Here is a 12,492-nt window from a genome sequence, read left to right on the forward strand (position 1 = left end):
ATGGTGGTTATAAAATCTCCTCCACTCCAGGTACAGGACATTAACTCTGATAATGTCTCCATTATTTTTTTAACTGCCCGTGGCCCCGCTCGGCGCGGCTCGCGGCGGACATGTTAATGAGGCCCCTCAAGATGGCGGGCAGCGCCTCCTCAGGACACAAAACGCAATCACTTTTAATCCAGAGCTTTTAATTGCCGGCCAAGTTCCTCAGAGTGAATTTGGACGGTTGGACGTCACGACGGCCGCCTTTCAGTGGTGAAACAAACGGGAAGTGATGAAAGGTGGGTTCGGTTCTAGTGGGACATTAAGTGTATTATTGTTATTTGAGACTGAAATTAAAGATTTTCTTGATTTTATTTTTAGCTGTGAAGGATAACTGCATGCCTTCATTCCTTGATTGACCCGTTTTACTCATTATTCTCACTGCACTAAATGTTTTGCCTCTGTCTCCAAACAGAACATTTCCATGAAGTCTGGTGGAAAAAGTCTGGAATACGGATTAAAGGTTTTCCAGGCCTGAACAAGATGGAGGGAAATACGTTGATATTTACAGATTATATTCCTCTTCCCATTAAAGAAACATCCATCCATCCATCCCTCCATCCATCCATCCATCCATCCATCCATTCTTTCGTCCATCTGTCCATCCAGGAATCTCTTCTATACATTTATAGAACCTTTAGATTTGTCATGAAGGAGTAAAACCTCTGCATGCTGAATCCTCCTGTCATATTCTCCTACCCCCTCTTCCTCCCGCTCCTCCTCCTCCTCGTCTCCGTCCCTGTCTCTCCCTCCATCTGACCCCTCGTTGCCCTGTTGCCAGTCTCTATTATTTCTGGCTGCCCAGTGGCCTGGTCAGGCTGCTGCTCTGGGCTCCAGGCAGCCCGTGTTATGACAGGTAACACTGGGCCACACACTCTCTCTGGTAACACGTGGAGGTCAGCCTGTCATACCTGTCCACAGCTCATCCGTGCACACGCATATTCATCTACACACACGCGCACACACATGATTCACTGTATGGACAGCTGCCAGGCGCTCTGGCTCTAACCTCACATTCAGCACAGAGCAGTAGAGATGCACCGCTTCCTGGTTTGCTCTTGCATAACGACGTCTTGTTTTTTATAAGGTCTAACACGATGTTCTTTGGTGCTGAGGACGGCTGTTGTTGGTGTTTAGCACTGATGAGGAGGATTTAGCTGTTAACTACTGCAGGAGTCCCCTCTCTGCTGCTCACCGAGTTAATGACCACTCACAGTTGCTGCCCTGAGGGGCCTGCAGGCCGAGTCAGCCAACACCAGACCCTCACTGCACCTCCTGCACCAAACCAGGCTAAAATCCTTCAAAATGCTTCACTTTAAATGCAGTGTTTTTAAGATTTGGAAACTGCTTGATATTCAAGCTGCACAGTTTTGTAATAAAGTGAAATCTAAATGTTTGATTAAAAACTTAGTTACAGTTGAAACCAGACACTTTTATTTCCACTGTATGAAGTGAAATCTGACTAAACTTCTCTTGTTTCAGGTCGGTTAGAATGATCAAAATTATTTATGTGAGAACATTTTCAACACATTTATTGTAACTGTTTAAGCATTTAATTTGAACAGGAAGGTCATTTAACTTGACATAATTTGTTTGAATTGTTTCGGTAGCAGCATTTTCATTACAAATGTAGGCAAAACTATCGCTATTCCACTAATGTCTTAAAAACCTTACAATTGTTTTACCATTAAATAAGACAATCCATATTAAAATCATATGTAAATAAGTTTGTTCACACAATGTCATAAAAAAACATGCTGCGCCATCATCCTCCATTTCCTGTCGTCGTCTTTGTTGTTTTTTCCACCAATAGTAACATCCGGTTGTTGGTCATGTGACTCATGATGCAAAAAAGTGTTTTTTCTTTACAGTTCAGCGAAATAAACAAATTTCAATAGTAAACAAACCATCTCATCCTAGAGCCAAAACAAGTTTTTTTTTTCCCAAAAGTTGCATGTTATCATCAAGTTATTTTAATTTACCTTGTTCCTGCTGTAGAATGTATAATACTATGACAATATATTATTAATAACAGTAATACATGATAACATGTAATAGTGAATTAAAACTAATTATTTTAGTTAATTTGTTTTGACTTAATCTACAAAAAGTGGTCCTGGAAAAGTTTAAAAATTGACCTTGAAAATGCTTGAAAAAGTGCTTGAATTTTAGTGTGAACAAAAACTGTAAATACAGCAACTTCTGCAATGTTTTGTGGTCTGGAACCGTTAGTTTGGGCTCAAAACAAGATTCTGATAAAGACATATTTTAAATCACTGCAAAAACACAATCTTTCTAGTGCAAATATCTTAATGCATTTGACATAGAACAAAATTAATTTACAAGTAACGTTCAAGCACAATAAAGGAGCTTGTTTTAATAAATCATTTCTTTATTGATTTTTTTCAAAGTACTTTTTCCACTAGCAGATTTTTTTTCACTCTATAAGTGAAATAATCCACCAGTGGACCAAGTACTTTTTAATCAATAAGGAATTATTTATGGATAGTTTTGTTGCTCAGACATTTGCTGTAGAAACTAGACAAAAAGTACTTGGTAAGATTTTGTTCCCATTGTTATCAGCTGGCCTGATGTCCTGAAAAGGTTCAAGGCCTATAATGAGAACAATCATCCTCCACCCCAACCCAACAAGCCGTATTCACCCCGAACAAGATGGTGGCGCCCCAGCAGTCCATCAGCAGTGTGTGTTACCGTGGCATGTTCCTGGCTCACGCTGCCCGTCTGATGTGGGGCAGCGGCCCCGCGTCCAGGCCCGCGAGGTCCAAGGGGCGGCGCGGGTTTGTTACGCCAGGTTGACATTTCAGGGAGCTTTGCCAGGACACCGCAGCACGTTCCGTCCTCCGGAAACAAGCGGTGTAAGAGCAAACGTGTCAACTCAGGCAGATGGGCGGCAGTCGATGCCAACCGCACCGGACTGTAACCCGCTGCTGGCCTGGAAACAGCCGACCAGCGAGCACAACGCTGCACTTCCTGGCACAGAGTGGGAGGCTGGGTGTCTCCAAGTTATTTAAACTTTGAAGAGGCAGAAAATTTAGCATTTAGCCTGGAGGGGAGAAAACAAACCAATTCTTTTGTACAGTTTCTGGTGAGTTCCTTGGTCTTTGTGATGCTGCTTCTTCACTAATGTTCCCTAACAAACCCTTAGGCCTGTTCATAGTGAGACTAGATCCCACACAGTAGAAATCTTTATATAGGTTAGGTGACATTTCATTTAGAGGTAACCTTGTGAAAGGGGGGGTCTGAAAAGATGCGAAAGATGTCCTTTTAGGGCTGGTTATTTTTAGTTATTGTGACGATTAATCAGATTTTAAAAACTTGCACCTTCAACTTTGTACAAAATTAGAAATACATAAAAAAAATGCAAATAATCAATTCAATTCCTTTCAAAGTTAGAAAATAAACATTTCTTGACATGCAACAACACAGCATTAAATTAGTATACACTTGATCATTTGTAGCAAAGGATGCATCTGCAATGCAAAAACACTATCAGCATCATCCATCATGTGAACAGCTCAGCCCTTTCTGCACTGTTTTGAATTCAGTGTGTGGCTAATCTGATATATTTTTTTTTAATTGATTGATAACGGAGTAGCAAAAGATAATTGTTTTTTTTTCTTTTCTTTTTACAGAATTTGAACAGGTGAAGCTAAATTTGTCACCTGAGCAGTTTGGGTAGAACATGTTTGCAGACAAAGGATGTTTTTAAATCTTAAATGCATTTTTTTGTTTGTTTAATTAGCATATTGTTCTTTAGACAATTGGCTCAATACTCCAGTTAACAATCAATCGATTGCTAAATTAGTTAATTCATGATGATGAATAATTTCAGCCCTGTTGGTTTATCACATAAACCTGAGACTGTACATAATATAATGAGGAAAAGATTCAAGGAGTGTGATTACATCTCCAAAGGGCTGGATGTGACATTATCAGTTTGTAGTTTTGTTTATTTCTCGTTTCTTTACCTGTGGTCTCCTTCTGCTGCTGGATGGATCATTGGGTGGTGCTGCACATCTCAGTTGGCTCTGTTGGGAGACTCATTAATCTGAGCTAATCAAATAAATCAAGTGCACTTTAGAAAAGGGCTGTCAGAGTAATTGTTGCGATAGTCTTTGTCCTGCAGCTCCAGGGGATCTCTGTTGAAAAATGTGCCAAGGAACGTACTCTCTGTCCAATCCTAAATGGGAATAAAAGCGAGTGCCAAACCAGAGCCTGAAAGAATGCTTCTGAGTGAGATGAAGTTGAAGTTTGCGGCCATGTTTTAGCCACAGATTTGATCATGGTGGGGTGCTGAAACGGGGCCCGCCGCAGTGTAGCCGGCCTGTGTTTGTGTTTGATCTTACCCGCGGTTAAATGTGACCAAACCAGCCCTAACGCTGCGCTCTGCAGCTGGGGGACTGCTGTTAAATTATTTTTGCTGAAAAGAAAGGCGCCGCGGCGATAAAACATCAAACCTAATCTTCGGCCCCCGTCCTGCGCGCCTGCACAGAAAGAGCACAGTCTGGTATTTCCCTTTAACAAAATGCTAAACCCTTTCATGGACACCACATTGCAGGGTGAAGGGATGAGACGGAGGAGATAATAGGGATGGAAAGAGCAGCATGTGAAAAGGCTGCGCTGCCCTTGGCTTCCCTCTCAACCAATGAGGGTTAAATGACTATCTGGGCACCTTGGCAACCATTTCTGTGCTCCTTCTTCTTCCTCCTCTAATTCAACTCTGAACAGGCTAAACAGACCTGAGCGTTCCTGACAACAGTTACAGAAATCCCTTTGATGGTTTTGAACATTAATGTTTAATTTTTACCAGCCTCTTTGTGGGATTTTTGCTTTAAAACCTCTTAAGTGGAAGCTTTCTCTGTGTTCCAGAAGATGGTGCCAAACGTTTCTCACTATAAACTCTCTATCTTTACATCCTTTAAACTCTTAAAAAAGAGATATGAATAAAATTAACGGCAAATATCAGCATTATTAGATTATATTTGGCATTGACGTGTATGGCGGGAATAAGTGACTCTTCATTGCTGTTAGCAAGAAACGTAAACCAGACAAAATGGCATCCAAAAGAAGTTTAGTGACCTGGAAAAACAGAAGCAAAACAAACCAGAGGAAATGGAGGATAAAGGTTGTTGGGGACGTTAGCTGGATAAGAGGTGTGTTGTCTTTTTAAAATTTTGAAGAGTGTTTTTTTTTGTCATACTAGCTAGCCTTTTGTAATTATTTAGCTGTAATTTGTTCCTCATCAGCTCAGATTTGGTGTTTGCTTCATGAATATGTCACATGTGAATGAAGAGTTTATGCTTCCATGTGAATAACTGACTAGCCGAGTTTCCATTGACCATATATAAAAATACATTTGTTTAAAAACAAACTTGTTTTTTTTAAAGGTTTTGTGCCAGGTTGAGATGGCTTAAATTGCCATCTCATAATCATGACTTGTGTGATGCATGACTTTTTTCACACAAGTCGTGATTAACAAACAGATGTTGCTACTGGTGGAAAAGACGAAGACGACGACAGGAAGTGGTAGGAGGATGATGATGCTGTTTAATGGCTTGTCGTGTGAACAAACCATGTGTGATTTTAATTTCTTATTTAATGGAAACTCAGACAGCTAATATCAGACAATATTAGCTGTCTGAGTAGCTACTGGCAATGACTCCAGGCTCTTTGTTCCTGCCACAGTTCTGTAAACATTTCTCTTGTAGTCTCCAGAGTCATCTCACACGCCCCATTTGTAGCCATGGTGCTTTCACATACGAGTCTGAAGTTCCTGCAAAATAGTTTTTTGACATAAGCAGAAAATTGACAAAGTTTTGTACATGTTAGTAATGGAAACACAGCTACTGACACTTTACCTGTTAACTTAGATTCTAGCAGAGTTTTTACAAACATTCAAAATTGGTATTTTTATTGATGTACAGAATATTACCATTTTCCCCTGTATTGCAGTTTTTTATTGTTTAATTCACCTTTAGTTTTTACTGTTAATATATTGTAGCATTTTTGTGGAACATCTAAATGGTTTGGAATCTCTTTATTGTAGTTTTATAAATTTGGGGCCCCAAAACAGCATCCTGCTCAGGGCCCCACAAAGCTAGAGGCATTGCTCTGGAGGCATTGCTGTTATTTGTTGCTGCAAGCTAAACTTATTAAACACTGGATTGATATCTATAAAGTTAAAGCCACACAGCGGTCCACATCCATCCCAAACACATCAAAAGTAAACAGAATGAAGGTTGGAATATGTGAAGGAAAAGATGAGAGGACATAGATGGATGCAAAGCGTTTTTAATTTGCTTGACCCGCTCCCTGGACAAACGAGAATGGATGGAGGGATTTCTGATGTCCTGATCAGAAGATGGATGACTGTGCTGCTATAGCTTTAATTGATTGAAGACAGGAATTTAGTTAGGGATAATTGAATCATGGAAATCATTAAAAGCTCAAGTGCAGAAGATAATTAGGGGAGCTAACCCGGTTATAATCAACTCTCGTCTTTTGAATGTGGACTAAGAAGCAGCTTGTTATCCTGTCAGACTTTACATTTTATGGCAGAAGGTGCAGAACATCAAAGCTCATCTTTTTCAGCGCTGAAGCATTTCAAACTCTTATTTTACAATGCCTCAGATCTTGTACACTGTATTACCGCGTGACGTATATGTTTGTCTATTTTAATATTTCAGTTTACTTTTGCCTAATTAGTATCCAGGACAGATTTCTGCTCCAGATTCCCCCGGTCGGCCAGGGGTCAGGATCTTCTTCATTACTCCATCCAGGGAAATAAGCAGGCTGATTAGTTTGGGCTCGACCTTGGGCTGTATTCTGTTGACTACTTCTCTTCACATTAGACGGCAACAGATTCAGAATCGCTAAAATAACCGCAATAACTCAAACTCAAGTGTGCTTTGTTGTTTTAAAATGAATATCTTTGAGAGCTTTTGCAAGCTATTGAGAATCAGTGGGTTGCAGCAGTAAATTCAGTGTCACAGTGGATGTGAAGTGCAGTGTCGATTGTTACCCATAGAAACTAAGTAACCTATGGCTGGTGGCTGTCACTGAATGCTATGGTAACAGCAGAGCCTGACAATAGGGGAGTCAGCAGGCTTGTTTCTTATCCATTTCCAAGATTATAGTTGAAAAGAGCTGTATGGCAAGTTAATTTGTAACATAAATTTCAACCGAATCTAATGAAAAGATACACACTTTTCTGGATTTTACATTTCCTTTGGTCAAATTGAACATTTTTCTTGCAGAAATCAAAATTTTAGATACTTCAACCATCATTCTTTAAAGCTGAAATTACAGAATCCTTTACATTTAAAGAGTTAACTACCACGTTTTGGTTTTCATGTCCCAGACATCCATATTGTTGCTGTTTAGTGTGAAAATATGGTGTTTTTAACTTGGGTTGGACTTGTCCTCTGTTGGTGGTTAATACAATTAAAGCTGCAAAGATTAATTACAGTATCAGTTGACATGTTTACATGAATGCGGCTAGTTATACAGAAGGAAAAATAAAAATGAAACAGTTTAACCTGAACACTTCCTGCTAGCATAAAGACCAGTATTCATGTAGCAGCACAGCTGGTAGTGGAAGCTAGCATCAATTAGCTTATAAATCAAGTTAGCATTAGCACTGCAGTAATGCTAACTTTTATGTAGCATAAATAGTTACTGAGGAAGTTAGAGTTAGCATAGGTAGCTGCTAAAAGATGTTGGCATTTGCTTGTTAAGCCAGCTAGCTGTGTAAATTTGGCATTAGCACTGCAGTTCAGCTACCTGTGAAAGGTGCGCTAGTACCTTGTCTTGTTTTGTCTTAAAACAAGACAAAACCAACTTACAAGCAGCTTTGAAGCAAGAAAAAAAATGCTTGTTATTAAGTTAATAATTCCTTAGTATTCATGAAAAAAGCTCAACTAGCAGATTATTTTAGCTTATAACAAGACGACTTTTCCCATGTTGTGAGTGAAATAATCACTTACAAAAGTGTAACTATACTTTCTTCCCCCTCAATATTAAGGATTTATTGACTTGAAATGAGCTCCTGTATCTCACTGTAAAGTAATTCAATTTTGTCTTATTTCAAGTGTGTCAAGATAAAATTAGACCAAAAAATGTTGTGTTTTTGCAGTGGGGACATCTATAATACACATCAAGAGCAACTATTAAGTGTTGAAAAGGCCATTAGAAACTTTTAGGGTTTTAAGAAAATCTTAGTTTCACTTTAAAGCTGTGTTTTTAAATAATAACATGACTTAAATCAATATCTTAGACCGTGTAGGAGAGGATGGTTTGATTTTATATCGCAATGGCCTGCCATATCGCTGGTCTCCCGGAACCCATTACCATCCTCCTCCTGGTCCTTTAGCTCAACGATGTGTTTGTCATTCAGTTGGAGTGGCCCAGCATTAGCTTCATATCTGAGGCGGCAGTCAGCAGGGGGGGGAATGATCTGTCTCCCCTGCTGATTCGGGCCGCCTAAAGTCTGGATACGCCTGGCCCAGAGACTTGTGGGTAAGCCGTTCACCCCAAACACCCCCCCGCAGTGCCTCCAGAATCAGATTGCTGCTGACCCCCGCAGAGTGATGTCTCACCCCAGAGATTGGGGAGCGGGCGCGGCGGGGGAGCGGGCGGCCACTGATGCCATTTTCCTGGGACAGGCGCTGATAATAACATGCATGCACGTTCCATCATGCGTGTCCAGCTTTTTTTTTTTTTAGTAAATGACAACAAGCCGGCCCATCAGATCATGTGACGTCTTGGTGTAAATCAGGAATGCTTTTTTTAACAAGCTGGAACATGTCATCTTCTTGCCCCGCTGCATTTAACTGCATATGCTCCCTGCAGCTCGGGTGAACTTCAACAATCTTTTAAGGTCTGAATAAACATTGAATTTCACATTCGCCAAGTCCCCCCGCCCCTAATTTTTTTTCAAAACTGAATAGATTTGCAAAAATCAACAAGCTGCCTCGGCGGAGCTTGTTTCAGCCCTGACTTCAACTCGAACCGAATCGATACCAGAGGTCATTTTCCTTCCCTTCATTTTCTCCTTCCTGTGCTCCGCTGGTCCTGCTCTGCAGACTTCACTGAAGGTTATCTGTGGCAGGACTCTGTTTATTTTCTCTGTTAGAGAGAGAGAGGGCAAAAAAACTAGATCTGTCTCCACTTACCAAAGCCGTGGCTCAAAACCTTGATGGTAGATGAATAAGTGGCGAAGAGGGTGAGCATTGAGGCTGAATGAAGCATTGCATGAATTTACAGACCGAGGAAACAGAGAGAGAGAGAGAGAGAGAGAGAGAGAGGGGGGGGTAAGATAAGACATGCAGTAAAAAAGATGCTGCGAAGGCAAAAAAACGGAGTGAGGTACATGTTATAAAGAGAGGCCAGGCAGCTGGGAGCTCCCACAGACACACACTTCTGTCTAAGCAGCTTTCCTCTCAGGGCAGGGTTGCAGCAGGTCACGGCGGGATTACACTTTTGGCAAACAAGAGGGAGCTCCACTCTCTCAAAGCGTTGCATGGCTCCCCCGTGACTCTCTGCAGCTGTAATAAAGCCAAGGCGGCCTGAACCTACAAACAAAAAGCTAACATGCTATTGATCGACAGCGCCCAACTTCGGCGAGGTGGTGTCGAAAGGTCGACACGGCGCAGCCAACTCGGCCTGGGGTGAAGGGCTTTTATTGGGATGTGGGAAAACTCCGCCGTTTGGTCTCATCACAGAAATTCCTCACTTAGTTGCCAATTTCACCAAACTGTTGGCGCAGAAGGGGCGTTATTGGGATTCAGTGAATGAACACCATCATTCCCGGTTAGATGCCTGATATTCAAGTCCAAAAAAAAAATCCAAATGAGGTTTTTCTATCCCTTCAATCAATAGCCATCCCCTGCAGTGCCGCAATGTCTCTTTACTTCCTAATCAACACTTCCACTCGTAGAGAGGTCGGCTGAGCAGGCGCGCTGTGCCCCGAGCGCTGCTTTGAACTTAATTAAGCAGCTTTAAACACAGCCGAAAAGATTCATTAATACACAGGCAAGATGAGCAGCTAGATGAGAACATGGCCCCACAACAGAGGAGATTCAGCGTCGGATGGCTGTTGAACCCACTTGGGTCAACGTCGGGGGCGCAGTGATGGCGGCCCCGCAAGGACTACCAAATCCTTCAGATCTGATAAGGGTTCCTCCAAAACGCTCTTTTCTCTGTTATACCGTCCTGCTGAATGTGTAAAGTGTGCAGATAAGATGGTGTGGGTGTATGCAGCACAATGCGAGCATGTAAAGAATGACAGAGGAAACGGAGGCGAAGATGGAGGGCTGCATGCGCCGGGGAGGCTGCAGAGAGCCACTGGGGTGCTGGGAGGCAGCGCCTGTTAAAGGAAGGCTCCAGACCAAGGTGTTCTGTAGCTCCAGGCCTAACGGTGATAAATGAGTCCCTTAATGTCGGCAAACACTTTATCTCTGCTTCATCTGTTTTCATTAGGCAGGGCCAACCTTTGGCTGGGCGAGAACGTGCTGTAACTTTCATTACTGCAACACAGAAAGGAGAGGCTCAGGGACCTCCCATCGCTCTAATAAAAACACCAGCGCGACACAGTGACAGATCCTATTCCTTATTATTATCTCGGCATGCTTTTGTTAGAAATTAGAGAATGCCTCGTCCCTCATAGATGATTGGTGCTCTTTGCTTACCTGGTTCTGCCGATGAATGATTGAGATGCTCTCTGTAGCCTAAAATGGTTTGCTGTTGACCGTTTCAGGTTTTTACTAGGTTGTGATTGAGGAGTTCCCATCAAACTGGATTTGGGGTGAATTCACACCAGCCCCGTTTAATCCGCTTTTATCAAACTCTAGTTCGTTTGTCTAGAAAGTCTGGTTCGTGTTGGGAGGTTTGACAGCGCAATCAAACTCTGGTCCTCCTGAAAACCTCAGTCTTGGTTCAGTTAAAGTGAACGCTGGTGTAGTTTGACTGCACATGTGGATGCAAGCGCTCCAAAAGCAGCTATAGCGCAGGGCATTCTGGGTAAATGCAACCAAAACTAAAGCACGAGTCCAGTGCTAGAGGCAGAAATGGCTTGAGGCCTTTTACCAAAGACAGAACAGAAATCCTACATCTGCTAAAATCTGATGCTACTCCATTTTTGTTTACATTTTGTGAAGAAGGAAATTGTTCTCATGTCGTCTTCAGAGGGTTTCATGTCGTTTCCTTCGATGGTGAGGGGAGTGAACAGGTTTTTCAAGGGGTTTGGTTCATTGACATAATTCAGTGTGAAAATGAAGCACAGCAGCTGAAATGTTGCAGTTTTAGTCCCCAAATCAAATCGATTCCACTGGACTATCAGAGGTGAGAACATCCTAAAACCTATTCCACGGCTTTGATGACAGTAGACCAGATTGAAAAGCAAAGCTCTCCAGGATCTGGATGACCAGGGAACCTTCCTGGTCTGGAAGGGAGGCTAGCGCTTGGTAGCTGATCTTTGGCTCCTGCGGTTCAGCTGGGCATCAATAGGCTCCACCTCCTCAACATGGAGGTCAAGTGTAGCACAAGCCAGGTGGTAATCCCATTCCTCCTGCTCTGACAGAAGCCTCTTTGATTAAACACTTGATTTGGATATACCGTTTCCGAAAGAACCTCTAAACAAGCGACAAAGCTGTTAGCTAATGGTTAGCTAGCTTTGCAAGTTGATGTAGGAAAGAGCTGGCAAAGGCGTTTAAGGTGAAACTACTGAGGGGTCAGCAGTCACACATCCAGGGTGAAGGATGTTACATTTAAAAACATAAAAGCGTCCTTTTTTAACTGGTGCTGAACGCTGATGTGTTTTATCTTTTTACTCAGAAAATATCTGCCACTTATTTGGTTGTCAAGCTCCCTGTGGTTATGACATGATTAACTTTAGAGGCAGCACAGAGCTCGTCTTTGCTAGGATATGATAAAAAGGCCTCGTCAAACAGCCTAAAAACAAATATTTCCAGTGTTCAAAATACCCATTTGAAACGGTTTGCTATGTAGAAGCAGTCGTAAATTTTCAAGGTTTTTTTCTAGTTCATTATTGCTGTTTTTTTATTGCCAGGAGTGGAAAGTCTCCATTTTTAATCCAGTTTCATTACTGGAGCTTCAATTTCCGAGTCAATAATAAAAACAACAACTGAGCAAAAACCTGCAGCAGTTATAGGATTTCTTCCTCTATGATTTGGCCAACAAAATCTTTACTTGATATAATCAGCTGGGCTTCTATGGATGAAAAAACTTTACCTCATTCTTTTTTTAACCAACATTATAGAATCAGTTGCTAAATTTGTATTAATGTTTCATAAATCCTGCAGAACGGCTACATCATTGGATTGTTTTACAGTAAATTAGAACAAATTGGACCTTTTTGCCTTTCAAGGTGCTTTGAACATTAAAAATAGTTAAATTGACTTTTCCCATCAT

This window comes from Poecilia formosa, unplaced genomic scaffold, assembly GCF_000485575.1.
Source record: "Poecilia formosa unplaced genomic scaffold, Poecilia_formosa-5.1.2 Scaffold132, whole genome shotgun sequence".
NCBI classification, from domain to species: Eukaryota; Metazoa; Chordata; class Actinopteri; order Cyprinodontiformes; family Poeciliidae; genus Poecilia; species Poecilia formosa.